This window comes from Arachis hypogaea, chromosome 18 (assembly GCF_003086295.3).
Source record: "Arachis hypogaea cultivar Tifrunner chromosome 18, arahy.Tifrunner.gnm2.J5K5, whole genome shotgun sequence".
Taxonomy (NCBI): domain Eukaryota; kingdom Viridiplantae; phylum Streptophyta; class Magnoliopsida; order Fabales; family Fabaceae; genus Arachis; species Arachis hypogaea.
In genome coordinates, this window is record NC_092053.1 from 87,994,195 (window position 1) to 88,007,124 (window position 12,930).

Below are 12,930 nucleotides of genomic sequence, written 5' to 3' on the forward strand. Positions count from 1 at the left end.
TGAACCTGAAAGGACCCTTAAGAGAAAACTAAGAGAAGCTAAAGCACAACCCTCTGGAGAGAACCTGACATAAATTTTTGAAAAAGAAGGAGACATGGCCGAACCCAATAATAATGGTGGAGATGCAAGGAAGATGCTTGGTGAATTTATTGCACCCTCTTCTAACTTCTACGGAAGAAGCATCTCAATTCTTGCCATTGGAGCAAACAACTTTGAGCTTAAGCCTCAATTAGTTTCTCTAATGCAACAGAATTGCAAGTTTTATGGGCTTCCATTGGAAGATCCTCATCAGTTCTTAGCTGAATTCTTGCAAATCTGTGACACTGTCAAGACCAATGGAGTTGATCCCGAGGTCTACAGGCTTAATGTTTTCCCTTTTTCTGTAAGAGACTGAGCTAGAACATGGTTGGATTCACAACCTAAGGAAAGCCTGAACTCTTGGAAAAAGCTGGTCAGTGCTTTCCTGGCCAAATTCTTTCCACCTCAAAAGATGAGCAAGCTTAGAGTGGAAATCCAAACCTTCAGACAGAAGGAAGGTGAGTCCCTCTATGAAGCTTAGGAAAGATATAAGCAATTGATAAAAAGGTGTCCTACTTACATGCTTCCAGAATGGAGCATCATATGTATATTCTATGATGGTCTGTCTGAGTTGTTAAAAATGTCATTAGACCATTCTACAGGAGGATCTCTTCATCTAAAAACCCCTGCAGAAGCTTAGGAACTCATTGAAAATGGTTGCAAATAACCAGTTCATGTACACCTCTGAGAGAAATCCTGTGAATAATGGGACAACTCAGAAGAAAGGAGTTCTTGAAATTGATACTCTGAAAGCCATATTGGCTCAGAACAAAATATTGACTCAACAAGTCAATATGATTTCTCAAAGTCTGAATGGATTGCAAGCTGCATCCAATAGTACCAAAAGAAGCATCTTCTGAAGAAGAAGCTTATGATCCTGAGAACCCTGCAATGGCAGAGGTGAATTACATGGGAGAACCCTATGGAAACACCTATAATCCTTCATGGAGAAATCATCTAAATTTCTCATGGAAGGACCAATAGAAGCCTAATCAAGGCTTCAATAATAATAATGGTGGAAGAAACAGGTTTAGCAATAGCAAGCCTTTTCCATCATCTTCTCAGCAACAGACAAAGAATTCTGAATAGAGCCATTCTGGCCTGGTAACCATAGTCTCTGATCTATCCAAGACCACACTAAATTTCATGAATGAAACAAGGTCCTCCATTAGGAATGTGGAGGCACAGGTAGGTCAGCTGAATAAGAAGATTACTGAAATTTCTCCCAGTACTCTCCCAAGCAATACAGAAGAAAATCCTAAGAGAGAGTGCAAGGCCATAACCATGACCAACATGGCCGAACCTGGAGAGAGTGAGGAGGACGTGAGTCCCAGTGAGAAAAGCCTCATAGGACATCCTCTGGACAGAAAGGAGTTTCCCTTTTGAGGAACCAAAGGAATCTGAGGCTCATACAAAGACCATAGAGATTCCATTGAACCTCCTTCTGCCATTCATGAGCTCTGATGAATATTCTTCCTCTGAAGAAGATGAAGACATCATTTGAAGAGGAAGTTGCTAAGTATCTAGGAGCAATCATGAAGCTGAATGCCAAGTTATTTGGTAATGAGACATGGGAGGATGAAACCCACTTGCTCACCAATTAACTGAATAACTTAATGAGGCAGACATTACCTCAGAAGAAATCGGATCCCAGAAAATTCTTCATACCTTGTACCATAGGCACCATGACCTTTGAGAAGGCTCTGTGTGACCTGGGGTCAGGGATAAACCTCATGCCACTCTCTATAATGGAGAAACTGGGAATCTTTGAGGTACAAGCTGCAAGAATCTCACTAGAGATGGCAGATAAATCAATGAAACATGCTTATGGACTAGTAGAGGACATGCTAGTAAAGGTTAAAGGACTTTACATCCCTGCTGATTTCATAATCCTAGACACTGGGAAGGATGAAGATGAATCCATCATCCTTGGCAGACCCTTCCTAGCGACAATAAAAGATGTGATTAATGTTGCCAGAGGAGAGTTGGTCCTTCAGTTGAATGAGGACTACCTTATATTCAAGAATCAAGGTTCTCCTTCTGTAACCATGGAGAGGAAGCATGAAAAGCTTCTCTCAATACAGAGTCAAATAAAACCCCCACATTCAAACTCTAAGTTTGGTGTTGGGAGGCCACAACCAAACTCTAAGTTTGGTGTTGAGAGGCCCCAACCTTGCTCTGATTATCTGTGAGGCTCCATGAGAGCTCACTGTCAAGTTATTGACATTAAAGAAGCGCTTATTGGGAGGCAACCCAATGTTATTTTGTTATATCTATTTATTTTCCATTGTTATTTTATGTTTTCTTTAGGTTGATGATCATGTGAAGTCACAAAAACAACTAAAAAATCAAAAACAGAATGAAAAACAGCATTAAAAGCAGCTCACCCTGGAGGAAGAGCTTACTGGCGTTTAAACGCCAATAAGAAGTATCAGACTGGAGTTTAACTCCATAAACATTCTACAGCTTGGTGTTTAACACCAGAAACAAGCAGCAGTCTGGCGTTAAATGCCATGATTGCACTCTAAGGGCGTTTACACGCCTAAATGGAGCAGGGATGATAAGTCCTTAACCCCTCAGGATCTGGGAAACCCACAGGATCCCCACCTACCCCACCTCTCTCTCTCTCTTCTTCACACCTTTTCATAACACTCTTCCCCAAATACCCTTTGATGAGAGAACTTTTGCGTGGTCTAGAAATTTGCGGATAAATCCTCGTCGCAAGTATAGTTTCTAAACCCTCAAAAGTCCTTTCATACAAACGTTTTGGTTGTCACAAGTAACAAACCCCTTTGAAATTGATAACCGAGTATTCAAACCTCGGGTCGTCTTCTCAAGGAATTGCAGGGAGGTATGTTCTTATTATTGGTTATGAGTTTGTAAATTGGGATTTTGGAAGTAAGGTGGGAATATGTTATATGACAAATAATTTAAATGGCAATTAAAAATAAATAAATACTGTAAAGCAACTTTTGGCAAGGTATGAGAAATTGGAAGTCCAGTCTAGTTATCCTTATCAATAACAATGAAAGTCGAATCTTAATTCCACTTAGTTAACCTTTACTAAAGTAAAGGAAAGTAAATGGACTAATTAGTTTGATCTTCGAATCCTATTTATTTCCTAAGAAAAGATTGGGATTATTGAAGTTCAACTCAGTTGGCAAGATAACAATTAACAATTATGCTGTTGAATTGGATAACTCCTGAGTTACTGATTTCTTAACCAAAACCAAAAGGGAAAAAGTAAATCTACTAGAATAAGAATGCCTTCAGATGGGAAGCAATAATCATGTAAATAAAAGAAAGCAATCATAAGTCTGAAATACCTCAAAATATATTAAATAGAAAATCAATCTAAACATAGAGAGTCATAAATAAAATTGAGAAAAGAAATAAAAGAACATTGAACCTGGGATTGAGAGTCACTCCTAAAACTAAGAGAAGTCCTAAATCCTAATCCTAAGAGAGAGGAGAGAACCCCTCTCTCTAAAAACTACATCTACTCTTAAAATTGTGAATTATGAAAGCCTCATGATGAATGGATGTATTTCCCCACTTTATAGTCTCTAATCTGTGTTTTCTGGGCTGAGAACTGGGTCGAAAACAGCCCAAAAATCGCTGGAGAAGAATTCAATCACACTGATTTTCGTCACTGCGACGCGGCCGCATGGAGCACGCGGTCGCGTCATCTAGCTTCAGGGAAACTATAGCATATTATCTATCAAATCCAAGCCCCGGAAGTTAGCTTTCCAACGCAACTGGAACCGCATCGTTTGGACCTCTGTAGCTAAAGTTATAGCCGTTTGAGTGCGAAGAGGTCAGGCTAGACAGCTTAGCAGTTTCTCCAACTTCTTGTATTCCTTCCACTTTTGCATGCTTCCTTTCCATCCTCTGAGCCATTCCTACCCTGTAATCTCTGAAATCACTTAACACACATATCAAGGCATCTAATGGTAATAAGAGAGGATTAATAATAAGTAAATAGAGGATCAAAGAAGCATGTTTTCAATCAAAGCACATAATTAGGAAGGCAAATGTAAAACCATGCAAATAGTATGAATAAGTGGGTAAAGAGTTGATAAAATCCACTCAATTAAGCATAAGATAAACCATAAAATAGTGGTTTATCAACCTCCCCACACTTAAACATTAGCATGTCCTCATGCTAAGCTCAAGAGAAGCTATAAGAGAGTGAAGAGGAATGAAATGCAACCTATCTATATGAATGCAACTACATGCAAAATGTTTCTACCTACTTGGTTAAAAGTAAACAAATCTTTTAAGAACAAATATGAACTGGATTTCACTAATTCAAATCATAAAAATGAAGTACAAATAGACTTGCAAGAAGAAAATAGCTCATGAAAGCAGGGAACAAGGAATTGAGCATCGAACCCTCACTGGTAGTGTATACACTCTAATCACTCAAGTGTTTAAGGTTCGATTATCTCAATTCTCCACTATTCTTGCTTTCTAAGGCTTGCTCTTCATCTAACAATCAACATAAATTTAATGCACAAATACACAAATCAAGAGGTCTTTTAAGGGTTGTAATGGGGTTAGGGTCAAGGTAGATTGTATTTGGCCAAGTGGACTAAAATTTGAATCCTTAATTAACTTAAACTTTCCACCTAACTTTAGACAATCCATGTAATCATAATACCACATCTAACTATCCATTAACCATGTTTTCCACATATTCATGTATTCTAATTTCAAGTACAGTACATATGCATTGCTTTCACCATTTACTTTGGGGCATTTTGTCCCCTTTTTCTTATTTGCTCTTTTTCTTTTCTTTTCTTTTTCTCACTTCTTTCTCTTTATATATATATATATATATATATATATATTTTTTCTTTTATTTTTCTCAATGCATATGATTTAATTATTGGATGCATGAATCATGTCCTAAACACTTTTTTTTCACATTTTCATAAAGATATACAATTCCCAATTCTTAAACCAATTGTTTCCAAACCCACTTTTCCCATACTTAAATCATAAGCATTCTCACTAGTCTAAGCTAACCAAGGATTCAAATTAAGGACATTATTGTTTTCCGCTTAGAGTTAGTGATGAGCTAAAATAAAGAATAAAAGAGGTAAAATAGGCTCAAATTGGTTTGCAAAGGATAATGAAAGGGTGAAGCCATATGGGTATGTGAGCTCAGTGAAACAAAGGCCTCAATCATATAAGTGCATGCATACATCAAACCATGAAAATATATAATTAAGCAAGACAAGGATCATAATTTTAGAGAGAAGAACACACACCAAAAATGAAATATTGGTTGGTAAAATGCAACCAATTCAAATAAGCTCAAAAATCTCACAGGTTTTGTGTGTTCGAGCTCTAAACCTTGTTCCAATATAATATTTCTTCAAACAAGTGTAACATTAAATTTTATTCAAATTAGTGAAATACTCTAAAAGGTTTCTTGAAAAAAGAAAATATTACTTCAACCAAGTGGTAAAATATGCAAAAAAATTCAAATAGTCATGCAATTAAATATGCAAATGCAGCAATTAACAAAGAAAATATTGGTGTTGAAAAGAAGGTAACTAACCCCTGGAAGTCGGTATCGACCTCCCCATACTTAAAGATTGCACCGTCCTCGGTGCATGCTGAGATTTGCAAGTGGACGAGGGTTGTGGTTCCTCAGCTGGGGCTCTTTTTGTTCTTTTCCTTGCCGGTAGTTTGGGAGTAGCTTTCTCTTTACCCTTCTTGGTGGCCATCCTAAAAGGGAAAAAGAAAGTGACTTTTAAAGCTAAGGGTTAGAGCAAGGAAGAGAGCGGGAAAGGTGGTAATCAATGCACAATAAAGAAGAATGACGTTAACATACGCTCATGAGTACATGTGAAAAGGCATCAATGGAAAATAGCTAGTGCATATGATAACAATCGAATGCAAGGTGTTTATTGGCATGTAGGCAAAGGCATGAGTAGCATAGATCAAGCATTCAATGTCCAAGTTAGATTACAAAGTCTTTCAAACTAGCAACATGTGTGTAATGACAATTATATTGAATGAATAAGATATGAAAAAGGGTTTTCTGAAAAGCAGGCATTCAGAGTAGTAGGATAAAAGATACTGAAAAGCAGTGCACAATGCCATACGGGCGTTTTTACAAACACATAGCATCCATGGTAAATAATCTAATGAAAATAATAAGTTGAACATGCAAGCAACCCTTTAAAAATAAATATATATAATTGTCAAATAATTCCTCTAATAATCCACAAGTAAAATATAGAAATAATGACCCAAATAAATTTCTAACACCAATGAAAATAATGCAATGAATGAAAGTATACAAATAAATTAAAATAAAATAAAAAGAAAAATAAGATGAATGAGAAGGGAAAGAAGATAAGAAAGGAAGAAGAAAGAAATAAGAAAAGATAAGAAAAATAAGGATTAGAAAAGAAAAGATAAGAAAATTGGCTGATCTGGATATTCTGTGCGCCGCTTGTGACGCGGACGCGTGAGTGACGCGGTCGCGTGGTGCGTGACAAGGTTAGGTGACGCGGACGCGTGGGTCATGCGATCGCGTGACCTGTTTTGTGCGATTGGCGCGAGTGTAGCCTCGCGGTCGCGTAACTCTCTGTTCGAAACTCTTTTGCCAAAAATATGGGTGACGCGATCGCGTGGGGCATGCGATCGCGTGAATGGCCATCTTTTAAAAACGACGCGGACGCGTGGGGCACGCGTTCGCGTGGTGAGTCTTGGGCTTCCAGCACGAGTCCAGCCCAACTCCAGCTCAACTTTCTGCCATACACCCATTTACATCGACTTCTCAGAGCCACGCGGTCGCGTGGGTGACGCGATCGCGTGGGAAGCTATATTTCCAAATGGTCGCGTGGATCAAATTGTGCCATTAGCGTGCCTCCAGCCACGCTTTCGCGTGACTCTCTGTTCAATTCTTTTCTTCCCGACGCACATACGACGCGGACGCGTCAGCGACGCTGTCGTGTCGCGTGCGAAAATCCCTATTTTTTTTTTAATCTGAAAAAATGCAGAATGTAGTGTTAATATGAATGTGATGCGAAACTCCAGGTTCAATATAATAAAATAAAATAAAACTTGAAAACAAATAAAACTAAATAAAAATGAAAAATGAACGATCATACCATGGTGGGTTGTCTCCCACCTAGCACTTTTAGTTAAAGTCCTTAAGTTGGACATTTGGTGAGCTTCCTGTTATGGTGGCTTGTGCTTGAACTCATCCAGGAATCTCCACCAATGTTTGTAATTCTAATGGCCTCCGGGATCCCAAACTAGGCGCAGAAAGCCTTCAAGTAAGTTAAAGCAAGTGACAAGGCCCCAAGAGTATTGATTGCTAGAATGAATTCCGGGGTCCCAAATCTTGCTTTTGCACCCGTCTTCAAGTTGATTATCATGATTCCATCCGGGTGATTCAGCTTTAGAATTCTCACTGAAGCGTCCAAACAACTTCCTAGACCCATTCAATTGAGCTCTACACCAACCTTTGCGTTTAAACTTAAAGCCTCCAACCATGATGAACCTTGCAGGACAATTCTTACCACTGGCCATCTTCCTCTTACTTTTAATGTTACAAAGAGCTCTAAGTTTACCATCCGTCTCCAGTAGCCCATATTCAAGTGGAATTAGAAAGCTAAGGGATATGAATTTTACCCACTTGAATGTTGTGAAGGATGATGGCAACTTAGGGGGAGGTATTTTTAATGAAATTGCAAGCTCCATTCCCTTGTGCTCTTCTCTGATAATTACCACCTCTTTGCAAGCTTCTTCAATTTCAACCTCTTCCTCTTGGTAGCTTTCTTCCAATTCAATCTCCTCTTCATTGCTTTCCAAGGGCATGGGAGGTTGTGCTTCTTCTTCTTGAATTTCCATCTCTTGATCAACCTCTACAAAGTCTTCAACCATGATCTTCCTTGGAGGTTGTACACCCTCCTCAACATCAAATGCAACCGTCTTGGAAGGAGGCTCTGTGACTGGACTTTCCAATGGAGGTACAGCATCTCCTAAGTCTGCAACCACTTCTTTCTTACTAATAATTGCTGCTTTGTCCAGTTGTTTAAGTATAAAATCGTACTCATCCTCGATGATTTCCTTTCTATGACCACTCCTTTCAACTATTGTTTCATCTTCAAGGGTCTCTCCTACCTTTACCCGTAGGGCCTCCTCTAGCTCTTTATGAAGTATGGATTCACGAAGATGATTCCTTCTTTCCTGTTCCATATCAATAGCATAATTGGGATCATCTTGCTCTTGGATTGATGGATGTGGGTGCTCTTCCATGGAGGGTGGTGATGGGATGAAAAGATCATTATGCGGTTGAAAAGGAAATGTACTAGAGCTTGAGGGTTGATTGTTGAAGGTATTTGGTGGTCTGATTTGGGTGACGAGAGCTTGTATAGTAGAGTTTAGATCGGCAAGTGCTTTCTCCATGGAGGTTTGGGGTGGATAAGAGGGTTCATTTGGCTCATAAGGTGGTTGGTATGGTGGATATAGGTTAGGGTCATATGGTGGTGTTTGGTGGTAAGGGGCTTGTGAGTATGGTGGTCCAGAGTTATTTTGAGGAGAGGGTTCATAGGCATATAGTGGTGGTTGTTGATAGTCCATTCGAGGTGGTTGTTGCCATGAGGGTTGATCAAATCCTTGTGGCTCCTCCCATCTTTGATTGTTCTAACCTTGATGCCTGTTCTCCTTGTAATTTCCTCTTCCTACAACATAATTGTAACCAGACTCAGCCAAAGGGGTGAGAGTTCATAGTAGCAAATAAAAATAAAAATAAAAACAAATTTAAATTAAAAGGTTATTTAAATTTTGAAATTTGAATTTTTAAATTTTTAAAATTTTTAAATTTGAATTTTGAAATTTGAATTTTGAAATAAGATAAGATAAGATAAAAATTTTAAAATAAAAACCAATAACCTCTTAACTTAAGAAAAAGCAAAAATAAAAACAAAAATAAAAACAAATAAACAAGCAGAAAGTAAATATTTACAATAACCAATAATAAGGCACACGTTTGCAATTCTCCGGCAACGGCACCATTTTGATGAGAGAACTTTTGCGTGGTCTAGAAATTTGCGGATAAATCCTCGTTGCAAGTATAGTTTCTAAACCTTCAAAAGTCCTTTCATACAAATATTTTGGTTGTCACAAGTAACAAACCCCTTTGAAATTGATAACCGAGTATTCAAACATCGGGTCGTCTTCTCAAGGAATTGCAGGGAGGTATGTTCTTATTATTGGTTATGAGTTTGTAAATTGGGATTTTGGAAGTAAGGTGGGAATATGTTATATGACAAATAATTTAAATGGCAATTAAAATTAATTAAATACTGTAAAGCAACTTTTGGCAAGGTATGAGAAATTGGAAGTCCAGTCTAGTTATCCTTATCAATAACAATGACAGTCGAATCTTAATTCCACTTAGTTAACCTTTACTAAAGTAAAGGAAAGTCAAGGGACTAATTAGTTTGATCTTCGAATCCTATTTATTTCCTAAGAAAAGATTGGGATTATTGAAGTTCAACTATATTGGCAAGATAACAATTAACAATTATGCTGTTGAATTGGATAACTCCTGAGTTACTGATTTCTTAACCAAAACCAAAAGGGGAAAAGTAAATCTACTGGAATAAGAATGCCTTCAAATGGGAAGCAATAATCATGTAAATAAAAGAAAGCAATCATAAGTCTGAAATACCTCAAAATATATTAAATAGAAAATCAATCTAAACATAGAGAGTCATAAACAAAATTGAGAAAAGAAATAAAAGAACATTGAACCTGGGATTGAGAGTCACTCCTAAAACTAAGAGAAGTCCTAAATCCTAATCCTAAGAGAGAGGAGAGAACCCCTCTCTCTAAAAACTACATCTACTCTTAAAATTGTGAATTATGAAAGCCTCATGATGAATGGATGCATTTCCCCACTTTATAGCCTCTAATCTGTGTTTTCTGGGCCGAGAACTGGGTCAAAAACACGCTGATTTCCGTCACTGCGACGCGGCCGCATGGAACACGCGGTCGCGTCGCCTAGCGTCAAGAAAATTATAGCATATTATATATCAAATCGAAGCCCTGGACGTTAGCTTTCCAACGCAACTAGAAACGCGTTGTTTGGACCTCTGTAGCTAAAGTTATAGCCGTTGAGTGCGAAGAGGTCAGGCTGGACAGCTTGGCAGTTTCTCCAACTTCTTGTATTCCTTCCACTTTTGCATGCTTTCTTTCCATCCTCTGAGCCATTCCTGCCCTGTAATCTCTGAAATCACTTAACACACATATCAAGGCATCTAATGGTAATAAGAGAGGATTAATAATAAGCAAATATAGGATCAAAGAAGCATGTTTTCAATCAAAGCACATAATTAGGAAGGCAAATGTAAAACCATGCAAATAGTATGAATAAGTGGGTAAAGAGTTGATAAAATCCACTCAATTAAGCACAAGATAAACCATAAAATAGTGATTTATCACCCTTCACCAATCACCTCATTCACTCTTCCCCAAAACCCCATCTACCTTCAAATTCAAAATCCTTTCCCTCCCAAAACCTAACCCTAATACACGAAACCTAACCCTTCTCCCACCCTGCCGAACCACATATCTCCCTCCATCTCCTCTATTTTTTTCTTCTTCTACTACTTTCTTTCTTCTTTTGCTCGAGGACGAGCAAACCTTTAAAGTTTGGTGTGGTAAAAGCATTGCTTTTTGTTTTTCCATAACCATTAATGGCACCTAAGGCCAGAGAAACCTCTAGAAAGAGGAAATGGAAGGTAATTGCTTCCAACTCTGAGTCATGGGAGATGGAGAGATTCATCCCAAAAGCCCATCACTAAGAAAAAGATGGAGCAAACAAGAGAGCCCACTTATGGACCTCAACAAGAGCATGAGGAAATTCCTCATCATGAAATTCTTGAGATGCCTCAAGGGATGCACTTTCCTCCATAAAACTATTTGGAGCAAATTAACACCTCCCTAGGAGAATTAAGTTCTAACATGGGACAACTAAGGGTGGATCCCCAAGAGCATTCCATCCTCCTCCATGAAATTAGAGAAGATGAAAGAGTCATGAGGTAGGAGCAACAAAGGCAAGGAAGAGACATTGAGGAGCTAAAGCACTCCATAAGATCTTCAAGAGGAAGAACTAGCCGCCATCACTAAGGTGGACCCGTTCTTTAATTTTCTTGTTCTTTATTTTTCTGTTTTTCGTTTACTATGCTTTATGTTTTATTTATGTTTGTGTCTTATTACATGATCACTAGTGTCTAAGTGTCTATACCTTAAAGCTATGAATGTCCTATGAATCCATCACCTTTCTTAAATGAAAAATGTTTTAATTACAAAAGAACAAGAAGTACATGAATTTTGAATTCATCCTTGAAATTACTTTAATTATTTTGATGTGGTGACAATACTTTTTGTTTTATGAATGAATGCTTGAACAGTGCATATTTTTAAATTTGTTGTTTATGAATGTTAAAATTGTTGGCTCTTGAAAGAATGATGAAAAAAGAGAAATATTATTGATAATCTGAAAAGTCATAAAATTGATTCTTGAAGCAAGAAAAAGCAGTGAAGAACAAAGCTTGCGAAAAAAAATGGCGAAAATAAAAGAAAAAGAAAGAAAAAGAAAAAGCAAGCAGGAAAAGCCAGTAACCCTTTAAACCAAAAGGCAAGGGTAAAACAAAAAGGATCCAAGGCTTTGAGCATTAATGGATAGGAGTGCCCAAAGGAATAAAATCCTGGCCTAAGCGGCTAAACCAAGCTGTCCCTAACCATGTGCTTGTGGCGTGAAGGTGTCAAGCCAAAAGCTTGAGACTGAGCGGTTAAAGTCATGATCCAAAGCTAAAAGAGTGTGCCTAAGAACCCTGGACACCTCTAATTGGGGAATCTAGCAAAGCTGAGTCACAATCTGAAAAGGTTCACCCAGTTATGTGTCTGTGGCATTTATGTATCCGGTGGTAATACTGGAAAACACAGTGCTTAGGGCCACGACCAAGACTCATAAAATAGCTGTGTTCAAGAATCAACATACTGAACTAGGAGAATCAATAACACTATCTGAATTCTGAATTCCTATAGATGCCAATCATTCTGAACTTCAAGGGATAAAGTGAGATGCCAAAACTGTTCAGAGGCAAAAAGCTACTAGTCCCGCTCATCTAATTGGAGCTAAGTTTCATTGATATTTTGGAATTTATAGTATATTCTCTTCTTTTTATCCTATTTGATTTTTAGTTGCTTGGGGACAAGCAACAATTTAAGTTTGGTGTTGTGATGAGCGGATAATTTATACGCTTTTTGGCATTGTTTTTAGGTAGTTTTTAGTATGATTTAGTTAGTTTTTACTATGTTTTTATTAGTTTTTAAATAAAAATCACATTTCTGGACTTTACTATGATTCTGTGTGTTTTTCTGTTATTTCAGGTATTTTCTGGTTGAAATTGAGGGACCTGAGCAAAAATCTGATTTAGAGGCTGAAAAAGGACTACAGATGCTGTTGGATTCTGACCTCCCTGCACTTGAAATGGACTTTATGGAGCCACAGAAACCCAATTGGTGCGCTATCAATTGCGTTGGAAAGTAGACATCCAGGGCTTTCCAGCAATATATAATAGTTCATACTTTTCCCGCGTTTTGACGATGCAAACTGGCGTTCAAACACCAATTTCCTGCCCTATTCTGAAGTTAAACGCCAGAAACATGTTACAAACCAGAGTTAAACGCCACAAACAAGCTGCAACCTGGCGTTTAACTCCAAGAAAAGTCTCTACATGTGAAAGCTTCAATGCTCAGCCCAAGCACACACCAAGTGGGCCCCGAAAGTGGATTTCTGCACTATCTGCACTT

General features: G+C 38.0%; 1 non-coding gene across 1 annotated transcript; it reads right to left on the minus strand.

The window, feature by feature from the left end:
- Positions 1 to 496: 496 nt before the first annotated feature.
- Positions 497 to 604, minus strand: LOC112774342 (small nucleolar RNA R71). Its single transcript, XR_003188836.1, has one exon. It is a non-coding gene; the product is annotated as a small nucleolar RNA R71 (small nucleolar RNA).
- Between the last annotated feature and the right edge of the window lie 12,326 nt (positions 605 to 12,930).